General features: G+C 37.2%; 1 long non-coding RNA gene across 2 annotated transcripts in view; it reads right to left on the bottom strand.

Moving 5' to 3' along the window:
* Window positions 1-12,730, bottom strand: part of LOC125614518 — a 92,239-nt gene that overhangs the window by 56,754 nt on the left and 22,755 nt on the right. The window contains exon 3 of one of the 2 annotated variants that reach the window (XR_007345111.1): window positions 7,659-7,877. The exons of the other annotated variant lie outside the window; for it this stretch is intronic. This is a non-coding gene — a long non-coding RNA (uncharacterized LOC125614518). The remainder of the gene's footprint in view (window positions 1-7,658; window positions 7,878-12,730) is intronic. 2 annotated transcript variants of the gene reach the window in all.

Below are 12,730 nucleotides of genomic sequence, written 5' to 3'. Positions count from 1 at the left end.
TTTTGTTTATAGCCAGACATTATGTACTATGTAAAAGCAATAGAGGTGGGGCTAAAATTTTATGTTTATCTGGCTAGGAGTTAGGCTATGTTTAACGTTTGCTTTAGCTGTAGATCTCAGAGATGAAAAGTTCTGGTGTCCTTGTTTTTGTCTCCCCTATGGCCATTAGTTTTCCCTAGACACTTCTCAAATAAGATCTGAGACACATGGTTCTTTCAGTTGTAATCCTCTGTTATTATACAGAAGTCTTTTGATGTGGTGAGAAGCATGTTATAGTACTCTAATTAGGACTCATTCTTTTAGTGTACCTGTGCCCCTGGGCTGTGAACTTTACAATTGCTTCTCAATTTTGCACCCTTATGAGATAGGAAGGATAAATGGGGATAGAATTTGGTATTTCCCTATTTATAGATCAGTTAGCTCCTATACAACCTCAGTCTCTAGTAAACATAGTTTCCTTGTAATATATGTCTTAAGAAGAGCAGAACATGTTGGGCATATTTCAGATTGACCACTTTTGCCCTCCTCTTGCCAAAGGCACACTGGAATGTTTCTCAGATCTTCACTGGTAGAGCTCCTGGAGATAAGCCCATGAAAATGTGAGGGAATCCCCTAAAACGGGGCCTTCCTGGAATTTTTAAATTTTAAGCTTATCTACACAGAACCCACAGTAATTCATCAATTTCCTACCCTACTACTGGCTCCAGTGGTTGATTTTTATTCCTGGACTTCTGTTCCAGTAAACTGTGATTCTCTGTATCTTCATGTGTATTTGCTTAATTTGGGGGGAAGGTAGTTTTTACTATGACCTCAGTTCTCTAATGCATCTAAAAAGAGTTGTTGATTTTTCCATTTATTCTTCTTTTTTCTTGTTACAAGGGTGGGAATGATGACTGTCAAGCTCATTACCAGCTGGATAAGGTAAAAGCATTACCAATTTGGCATACTAGAAGTCCGTGTATTCCTTCTAAGTCACTACCTAGCTTGCTAAAGGTATTCACTGCAAACCTCAGGAGGAGAAGACTGGATATAGTCCATAGAGTTGAAAACAAAAGCACATATCAGGGATCTGAGCCCTAACATTCATCATAGGATAATGCTGAGGCTGACTTTGACCTTGTGATCCTCTTGCCCCAACCTCCCAAACTGCTGGGATAACAGGCATGCACCTCCATTCTCAGCTCTTTATATAACTATTAAAGATCCCTTTTAACTCTGAAACTCTTTGATCCAAACTAAATGTTGTAAGGGCATTTTTTATTGTTACATTTGTACAAGATGCACAAGCACACATACATACACATATACACATGCACAGACTGAACAGTTAGATTCTTCTCAGCAAATTTCCCTCTATTTATCCTTCCTTAGAACTATATTTCAGCTTCCCAATGTTCTAAATCATTATCACCTAAGGTTTTCTGACCACCAAGTGTCAGCTCTTATGAGACTTTTTTATTGTGAAATAAATTATATCCTTCTACTCAGGAATGTTGATCCAGTAGAGTCCTTTACACCAAACTCAGCTTGTCATAGTTACTCCAATGTAAAAATGGCTGTCTAGTGACTACCCTGGAAGTGCAAAATATAGCTATGTCTATCACTGCAGCAATTTAGAAACATCATGAAGAAAACTGACTTCTGTTGCTTCAAATCAAATCAAAGTTATAAAGTGTGTCACTGTACAAGTCAGGAAATGTCATAATGTTGTTAAAGTGTTATAATATTGTCTTTACTTAATTTTTAAGTGTTTTCTATTGAGTACTGTCCAGGAAAAATAAACATTTACAGCACATGGTAAATACTGTGATCTGGTTATCAAAGCATTTGTGGGAAATATCTTTGGTAAAAGAGTCTGAGTTCCCCTCAGAATCCTCATCTTGGCTATGGGACATACTACCATTTCATAGCTATAGTGATCAAACAAATTATAATAAAATGGATTTTCTGCTTTTGACAGCTAAACAAAGATGAAGACAGCTTGAATCAGGCCTGAACTGCTGTCAAGAAAAACATCTTGCTTCATCTCTCTTCCTTCCCACCCTCTGGGTTTAGGGTCAGTCACCTGGAACTGGGATAACTATAAGGAGAAAATCTCAGCTAAGACAGCAAGATGGGGATTTGGAATGGTTTTTGAAATGAAAACAGGATTTTGTTGTTTGGTTAGCATAACCTTATTGCACTCATCCTTTCAGATTTTCTCCAAGATATCTTTTCTGTTTTCACTTCCTTTGCTTTCTATTGAGTTGTAGAAAGTAGTCTGTCTCTTTCTCCCCAGCCCTCTCTCTCCTTTCCGCCCTCCCCCTCCCCTGCCTCCTCTGTCAAAATTATGAGAGTAACACATTGCTTATATCAGCCAACCAAACTTTAATTATGAATGAGAGATGGGAACTACTTTTCCCATACCATAACATAAATTAATTCATAAAAGACCAACCACAACTTAACAACTTGAGGATTCCCAGCTAACAAAGGGCCTTAAAATAATATTTTTTAAAAAACAGCAATATTGTCCTATTCCATGGATGTTCAACTCCACTGCATTTTTAACAATTCCATCCTCTTGCAAGGAAACCCATGATATGGTGCACCCTTTAAACTAAATGTTTGAAAAACACTTGGGGTCAACAAACACCATTTGGCTATAAATTAAAGACAAGCTAGAGTCACACATTGCAGCCCTGTGGTGAATGCCTTCCAGCCAGGGCAAAACAAAAGCACTTGTCCATAACCAACAGTCTTTTTCCAGTGCTGAACTCAACTAAAAAGCTTCCAGAGCAGTGTCTGAGCAGATTTCTTTGAGAAGTCCTCCAAAGACTTCCCAGAGGGCTATTACTATGTCTAAAAGAGTGAATTCAGTTCTCTTTCTTTGTCCAGCTGAAATTCCTCTACTGGATATCATCTTGATAATAGAAAAAAGATAAATTTGACTTTTATAGACTTTTAAAGAAATCCTAATGGTTCTGAATTTATGTAGTGTGAAACCTATCTATCAAGGCTTTCGAAACCAGAAGGAACAAGGTCACAGATTTGGGCATCTAAAACAAGGTTTTATCCAAACATGACTGAATATTTCCAACTTCTATGGATGTTAGGAAGAAAAGAATGAACCATAAAAGTATTTTACCAATGATTTCACACCCTTAACTTTACCAAGAGGTGAAAAGATTAGCTAAAATGAGAAAAATGCAGGAGAAGGTCCAAGCCCTAAGCTGGCACTATGGAGCTCATTGTCAGGGGACATACTAGACACTAAATAACAAGAAGACATTTTCACTAAGCTTTTAGTATGTATCTGCCCTGTTTTCAAGGCATAAAGGAAAACAAAATGCAGTTGTGTGTCCTCAAGAAGCTCTTACAGGGCTGAGATTGTGGCTCAGTGGTAGAGCTCTCGCCTAGCATGTGCGAGGCCCTGGATTCGATCCTCAGCACCACATAAAAAAATAAATAAATAAAATAAGGATATTGTGTCCAACTACTACCAAAAAAATAAATATTTTTTTAAAACAAGCTCTTACAGTCAGCAACCATGGCTGATTCTTCAACTAAACCGTAAGTTCCTTGAGGATAAAGATCTCAGGCTGGGATTGTGGCTCAGTGGTAGAGTGCTCGCCTACCATTCATGCAGCACTGGGTTCAATCTTCAACACCACATAAATGTAAAATAAAGATATTGTGTCCACCTAAAACTAAAACATTAATATTAAAATTTAAAAAAAGATCTCACCTAATTTATCTGTGTAGTATCAGTGTCTAAAATAGCATATCTCAATACCTACTAAATATTCTGTATGTATCAGTACCTTCCAGTGGCACTTTGATGCTACTATGTATTCAATTATCCTCTGATTCTCTTTCATTTAACTGTGCCTCACAGTCCTTATAAAATTATCCAATAAATAATCATTTCATATGAGTTAGTAAACTCAGCTTCTAGTCCTGGCTATCCTACTACTTACCTGAATTTGTCTGTGTCTGCTTCTTCACTCATTAAAAGAAAATATACACACACACACACACACACACACACACACACATACACTCATATACCAGCAGTTATGTGTTACATGATGTCCTGGGCTAATATACTTCCCGGAATAAAGTAGGACATATATAAATACCAACATGCACAAATATTATAATGAGCAAAAAATATAATTTTATATAGATGCAAAGTGGTAGTCATAATAATACTTTATATGAACTGAGTCTGAAGCCTGATTGCCTGGATTTGAATCTTGGTTCAGCTACCTGTTCTCATGCTTTATTTTTTTATCACTTTCTTCATCTATAATTCAGAGGTAATAATTATACCCACTTTATCAAGTTGTGCTTAAGAATAATTGAGTAGGGTTGTTGCTGTAGCTCAGTGGTAGAGTGCTTGCCTAGCACACGTGAGGCACTCAGCTTGAACCTCAGCACTGCATAAAAATAAACAAAGATATTGTATACATCTACAACTAAAAAATATTTTTAAAAGATTAATTGAGGGCTGGGGTTGTGGCTCAGTGGTAGGGTGCTTGCCTAGCACACGTGAGGTACTGGGTTCGATCCTCAGTACCACATACAAAACTAAATAAAAAAAATAAAAGTATTATGTCCATCTACAACTAAAAATATTTTTAAAAGATTGAGTAAACTTGCATAATATGCTTAGAATATTACCTGGCACATAGCAGATACTCAATGTGTCAACTATTTTTTCCAGTGATGTCTGACTTGATTGTGGCAGTGACTATCAAGATATCTATCAAGTAAGACATCAGCTAAATACATGTGATGCTGTCCAAGCCCTAAAAACATGCTCAGAGATAGAATTGCCTCTAAATTCTATCCTCAACCCCCAAATTCAATATATATGGCCAACTCTTAAGAACATTCCAGAGACTTAAGGTATGCCATCTGGTCTTCAAAATTGAGTACATTTTCGTTTATTTGGAAACTTTGTGAATTTGCCCCAGTAACCAGGGACATTTCCAAGTTTACATATTTCCAATGTAAGAGCCAATTCCCCCCAAGTAGGTGTGATATAAGGGGTTCCCCAAAACCTGTTTCTCAATAAATCCCTACTGAACTTCTGTGGTCCCAACTCCCTCCTGCCTGATGAGAAAACCAATTGTCAGAGCCTCCTTGAGTCAGCAAGAGCTCATGAAAAGGAAAAATTGAGGAAAGAACTTTCAAGTACTTTTTATGTTTATTACCTCTTAGAGTTGTAAATAGAGTAACTCAGCTCCCTTGTGCCAGTTCAGCTGGGATTATATCTTATGACAGTTTCCCAAATCCTTTTCAGAGAATATCATACAAAATTTAACTTGGAAGAGAGTCAATATGCAGGGAGAGAGAGTTGTACACAGAAAGTAAATATGCTTGATTTTATACATTTGAATTTGCAGTATAGATAGAACCAGTAGTCTTTATTGATCCTAAAACCACATACACTCAGAGATGAAAGATTTTTGCCATGTCTCAAAACAAAACAGAATTCAGAAAGGGGAATTTGAATGGAAGGTGAGATCTTTGATGAAAGTTTGAAATCTGAGTCCTATTTTAAATGCCTGAGTAGTAGACCTAGAAAGGGAGAAAAGGGATTACATCAAATGGTTCCCCCTAAACAACTTGATCCAAAGATGAGAGGTTATTCCATTGGCCTAACTCTGATTGCCTCATTCCCATCAGAGCCACTCATCTGCTTGCAGATAGGGTAGCATTGTTTTGGTTTCCAGCAATCTGTTAACGTTGAATTTATGATGCTTGCAGTGAATTCTAAGTATATTTTTAGTATGTGTGTTTTTTCTCTACCCTCGTTCAGCACACTTATTTCTGATGTTACTCTTGAAATGAGCTATTTCAGTTGCTTCTGCAGATCACATGAAATTCCCAATAACTAATTTTAACTTTTTCATCTGGTTCCAGGAATGAGCCAGTGCCCAACAGAGAGCTGATGTTGCTCTTGGAAAACTGCTATCCCAAAAGAGGAGTGTAGCATAAGTCTCCAATTCATGATACCAATGGGCCTCTCTAGGTAGAATTAATAGGCCTAATAGGAGACATGGAGTATCTTGCAAACCCAAAACTTCTCAATCAGATTTTCAATTCATAGTCATTCCTTTTGAACTCTTAGACTGCAAGGAGACAAAAACATCCAATTCTGCAGCTCTTTCCTAACTTTGGTTATGTTCAACACAGGATTATTAAATAAATCATTTTCATTTAACAGATTAGTTGTATTTAACGAGAAAAGAATCAATTTACTCATACAAGTAGTCAAGCCCATTTTTCAAGTCAATCTAAAAAAATTAGGTCAATGTAGTCAATTCAATCAATTCAAATAGATAATTCAGTCTAGCAACAGGTCCGTTCTTACTCACAACTAATAAAATTGGTATAAACACTTATTAATTCAATCAATCGATTAATTCAGTTTACCAAACAGCCAGATGTAATAGAATATATTAATTCCACTGATGAACTTTCAAGAACAGACAAATACTTGGGGGTGATTGAACACAGAATTAGTTAAAGACTCCTACATCCAAAGTAACAGATATATTACTTTCCTTGTAAATAATAAATGTGCCAAACCTAAGCAAACTCATAGAACTCCTGAATTAAAGAATAATTTCCAGGAAAATAAAATTGCAAATAATAATTTATTGTTAATATTATGCACTTAAGATAGACCATGGGAACATTTTTATATGTGCCTTTCACACCTTGAAATATTGATTCATATTTTTAAGTTCCATTTTAAGAAAGATTTTTATCAATTTCACCCTTAATGTATCACTCCATAAATGACTATGAGCATTATCAGTAACCTCAATAAGCATTTAATAAGTAATAACTTACCACACAAGGACACTGAACCAAAATTTACATAGGCTTAGCCCCTTTCACTTGTAGCTTATATTCTATGTTGGGCCAAACATGTATTTATAGTAAATACACAATCAGACCAAAACGTTAAACCTAAGATGTGAACAAGCATTAAGATATATGCATCTGGGCCAGAGGTAAATATGCCCTAGGAGTAAGACAGGAATAGTAGGAAATTTGTTCTGTTCAAATAAGTGATAGCAAGGGAGTCTTCACCTCTCCTTTCATTAATTCCAAAAGACAAGATGAGTTGGAAACTCATCTTGACTAGATCAGATCCTCTTACACACTTTATTTTCTCTTGTTACCACTATATACACACTACATGGTCCATATGGTACAGTCACTGGAACATTTTAAAATTCTCTAGAACAAACTCTTTGCTGCCTCTAACTCCACTCCTGTCCCAGTATATTATGATTTCCACTTAAGACTTAAATTCTAAAATTTCATGCTAAAAGCCTTCATTTCAGAGCATGTGGCCATCAAAAACGTTCTTTACTAGCTGTGGGGAAAACAACAGAATCATCAGGATGATACACAAATTAGCAATATGGAGACTTCCCTGCACAACTTTCTTTTCCTATTCTAAGCTAAAATAAAAGAAGAAAGCAGAAAAACATTGTTTTTCAACATTTATTAAGTTCCTGCTATGCCACCAGAAACTTTCTGACCTGGCTACTTTAACCCAGCCATTTTGATGGGGCTTAAAATAAAACAAACCATTACACTTTCAGCTGTTTTATAAATTACCAAGTAATGTGTAAAACAGATGACCTTACCTCTTTCCTGAGACTCATCCTAGTGCCAGCCTCTTTCAGAAGGTGAGGTTCAAGGATAAAATGGGAAGCTGGCATATTTATATTTTCCATTTGCCAGAAAAGATGTGTGGATGACCCTTGGTCATCTCAAAGGGCCAATAATCATACTCTGTGAACTATCTTCTCACTTGGAAAATTTACTTGTATCTTGATATATACTTCAAATATCTTGATTTCCACCTACCAAAGGTCAATGATGTTAGAGAGAGAAGATATTTGCATCACTTATACACTCTTATTCTTAGATTCAGACTGTACAGGAAATCCACCATTGAATTTTGAATAGTAATCTCAGGTATCTCAGTAATACATGCATTTTTTTACATCATTACTCTCCTTTAACTGGGGGTTTTCCAAACACTTAATAGATACAACTTAGAAGTTAACCTAAAAGCTGGGGAAAGAGTTGTTGCCTAGGATGAACAAGGCCCTAGGTTCAATCAAAAGAAAGGAAGAAAGAAAAGAAAGAAAAAGAGAAATATTTTCAAATTAAAAGGTAATATACTCTTCAATTTTTTTAGTAGAGGAATTAATATAGGAGAAAGAGAAATACTCTGCTAACTTCAGATTGGAGTTAAGTAGATATACGTGCTACACACAGCAACTAATAGGTTTAAAAAAGTAATAACTATTCCTTCTTGAAATAGTTCCTCAAATGACAAAGTCAAAATGACTTTCTTTTTTTTTAATTCCATTTTTCTTTGTAAATATTATAATACTATGTTTTTTTTGTTTGTTTTTTCACTTTATTTTTTTAAAATTTTTTATTGTTGGTTGTTCAAAACATTACATAGTTCTTGATATATCATATTTCACACTTTGATTCCAGTGGGTTATGAACTCCCATTTTTACCCCGTATACAAATTGCAGAATCACATCAGTTACACATCCATTGATTTACATATTGCCATACTAGTGTCTGTTGTATTCTGCTGCCTTTCCTATCCTCTACTATCCCCCCTCCCCTCCCCTCCCCTCCCCTCTTCTCTCTCTACCCCCTCTACTGTCATTCATTTCTCCCCCTTGTATTATTTTCCCCTTTCCCCTCACTTCCTCTTGTATGAAATTTTGTATAACCCTGAGGGTCTCCTTCCATTTCCATGCAATTTCCCTTCTCTCTCCCTTTCCCTCCCACCTCTCATCCCAGTTTAATGTTGATCTTCTTCTCATGCTCTTCGTCCCTACTCTGTTCTTAGTTACTCTCCTTATATCAAAGAAGACATTTGGCATTTGTTTTTTAGGGATTGGCTAGCTTCACTTAGCATAATCTCAAAATGACTTTCTTTAGGATTTATTTTGCCTTTTGTTTTTGCAGTGCTAGGGGTTGAACCCAGGGCCTTACACGTGCTAGGCACGCATTACACCACTGAGTTATACCCTCAACCCCCAGTGCTTTAGATCTTTGATAGTAATCGATGGTAGCTCAGCTGCAAAAGGTGAGGGACCAGAATAAGAGATTGGAAGGCTATTGATAATGAAAAACATTTTCAAATTAAGGAAAACTGCCATCAAATGAGACTCTGCTAATGCCAATGACAGCTATAAAGAGATGCATAACTACTTTATAAAATGGAAAAGTGAGGACAAGTAATTCAATACCCCATGGGAGTGAGAGATAAGTTAAGGCAATGAAGGCAGATTAAGTTGAACAATGACATAAAAATAGATAAGTTTTTAACTTGTACATATGTATTTATATTCCTTTAAACCTTGTCTACATTATACACTATGGCATGTTAGAAAAAAATAAAGATTAATATTTATTTTACCCAAAGACTAATATAAGTGATCTCTACTGCCCTGACTACAGCATGTCTATCTAGTGGGTTTACATGATAAGTATATAAGATTCTACTCATTCTTTTGTCACCTAATACCTAGATACCAGGAAAAATTAACCAGAGGCAAAACTATGAATATAAATTGGTGTAGTAGTGGTTTTTCATTGATGCAGTAGTGGTTTACTCTGATCAAAGCCACGGCCCCAAAACACCACACATATGAACAAATTATTTGCATACAATGTCTGGGGATTCACAGACTTGAAGTTAAGGGACCCTGTCCTGGTTTCCTTTGGTCCTGAGCACAGGGCTTCATTTTGTGGATAAAGATACAACATTCTTAGCTGGGTACTAGCAGAGTCACCTTCCAGCAACATGTTCCTTGCTCTCTTTCTGCCTCAGATAGCACACTGATGAAGTGTGGATAGTGGCATAGGTCAATTTTACTTGGGGTCCTAGGGAAACTAGCACATTGCCACAACTGCTAACCCTGTCTTGGAGGCCAATGTGCCAGCTCACGTATAACAATAACATAGTAAAAATAATAGAACAGAAACTCCCTAAAACCTTTTTTTACCCAGCATATTGACAGGCGTGCAAAACCCGACTGGATGTGTAATTTTTTTTTTTTTTGCCTTCTTTCTACATTAATTTTTCTTCCTGATTTCAATTAGCCAAACTTGAATGGAGACATTACAGACAGTTCAACCCCACCTCAGAGCTGTGCAGACAGCTCTTGCTGCCAAGCTGTCTATCACCTAGACAACTAGGCCAATGTGCTTTGCTCTGGGTAAATACCTCATCAGGGCCAGTTGCAGAAGGAGCCTCTTTGCAATGACCTCCCATCAGATCAAAATCCTGAATCTTAGTTATCTAAAATACTTTTTGAAAGTATATGGTGTTTAAGTAAATAATCACTAATATTTTTAATAGTTCTTTATGCTAATTAAAAGTAGCTATTTCCAGAGATACCATCATATGCAGGCAAGTTGATGATAGGGATCTAGAAAACTCTATCCTCCCTGGTAAGTCTAAAGTTTCTCTATTTGTGTGTCATTATTGTTTTTCTCTTTTGCATTAATTGTAACTTTTTCCCAACACCTTCTTCTAAGCCACAACTTCCCCTGAAGTGGTCATCAGTTATATAGCAATCTTCCTATCTCCAGTGTCTTCTCTTTAAACATTTTGAATAAGAAGAAATGATAAAAGATGTGATGGCCATGTCTGCATAATATGTCAAAATATATTCTACTGTCATGTATACCTAAAAAGAACATGTAAAATTTTTTTTTAAAGATGGGATGGTTGGCACTCATGACTTAGATGACAAAAATGTATGAGTTGGGTTACCCTAACTCTTTGGACATAGTGGCATTTAATGAAATTACATTTTTGATAAGTTCAGTACATGTAAATGAGTCAAAAAAAAAAAAAAAACAGAAAAACACTCTGCTTTCAGGAGATTCAAAGAAAGTTTTAAAAAATCTTGGCATAAAAGTGCCGAATAGGGGGGTGGGGGCTTAAGGATCTAGCAGAAGTGGCAGATCACTGTACTCCTCCCATCCAGGCTCCATTAATGCTGATCTACCCTCAGGAGCTTTCTGAGCAGCCCCTCACAGCTTTATTGTTTGCTGGTCTCCTTGGCGGCAGGTGTCTGCTAATCAAAGGCTTAAGAAGGTGTGGGGTTTAGGAGTCGGCCCTGACTGGAAGGAAAACTTTCCATTCAGCCTTGGGCAACAATATTGGAGCTTTTTTTTTTTTTTTTTGAATGTTGTAATCAACTCTGTGCCAAGTGGGGCCCAAGCTCCCCCTACACAGCCCCAGGAATCCAAAGAAAGAAGTGTTTTCAATTCTCTTCAGAACGTCTGATCTCCCACACTGCAGACCAAATAAAAACAGTCTGGGCCAATTGTGCCTCCTCCTACCCCCATCTATTGTGGAATCCGCCTGAGAGAAACTCAGGAAAGTTGGCCTCAGGCCAGCACTGGCCTTCTATGGAAGCAGAAAAATTCCCTTACCTTCCTTCCCACTGACAATTTTGGACAATGAAGGAAGAGCCCCAACCTGAGATATCCCTTGGAGAGGGGACAGGGCAGAGCCTACAGTGATGTACTAGGATACCAAGACCTAAAAGGTTCTCACTCATCTGAGTTGGTATCTTCTATGTGCATACTATCTTGTTAGTTATCTTTCATCTTATCAAGTACACTAGGAGGAAGAGTGGAAAAAGTTGGGAGTTGAACTGGGCAGGGACTGAATCTCAGCACTACTGCTTATGCACTTATTAAAACATTAGACAATTTAATCCACAGACCAAGGCTGTCATCCCAGTTCTCCCACAAGCTAGCTGTGTGACCTTGGCCAAATCCCTACCTCGGTTTCCCTATCATAAAAATAAGGAGGTTATACTAGAACATCTTTAATGGTCTCTGTAAGTCTTAGTTTAAGTCATTTCTGGGAACCTGAATTTCAAAAACACTCAAGTGGGAAGAGACATTCAGAAGTTATTGTCTATCCCATCTCCAATCCCCATCAACCTCAATAGAAAACTTCGGCTATAGCTCCCCCAAGCCATTTGTCTTGGGGGTTTCCCAGACGTTGGAGGAACAAGGAGTAGGCAATGAAATGCCAAATCCACAATAAAAGTCCAGGTGGCCATGCTCAAAGTAAGAACAGCTCGGAACTGCAGGTTTCCAGGCCAGAGATGCCTAATAATAAGCTAATAATAAGGTAATAGCTGCTTTTCCCAAAGAATTTTACCAAGCAAACTTTGCCATGTAAATGAGAGGTAACCTGGAGAACATGGCTCAGTACCACCAGAGCCAGGGCTCAGGGATCACCTAATGCATCCTGAGCCCTGGCAACAGCAAAAGCTCCAATAGAAGAGAACCAGGGAGCATCTTGAAGACAAAACTATAGCAGGAAATGCTTCTAAAAACTCAACAGAAGGAAACAAGAAGAGAAAGCTCTCTTGTATTGCAAGGGTTATCAACTACAGAGCCAGAAGAGACGATGCCAAAAGGCCTGGATAAACCTCATACAAATATTGGAATGAAGACTCTTGGAAACCATAACTCCCTTCAGGATCTAAATGAACAAAAGTTTACAAGGCTAATTGTAAAATTTCAGGTACTGTCATAGCTTGGGGGGCTGGGTAGAAATATGAGGAAGAGTACAGTGGAATTCTAAGCAATATAATGCTTACAGTAGAAATACAGGCTATTTCCATTCTCAAACTCTTCTAGTGTGGA

The sequence above is a fragment of the Marmota marmota genome, unplaced genomic scaffold (genome assembly GCF_001458135.2).
Source record: "Marmota marmota marmota unplaced genomic scaffold, marMar, whole genome shotgun sequence".
Classification (NCBI taxonomy): Eukaryota; Metazoa; Chordata; class Mammalia; order Rodentia; family Sciuridae; genus Marmota; species Marmota marmota.
Note: the sequence above shows the minus strand (reverse complement) of the source record. Positions and strands in the feature narration are given on the sequence as shown.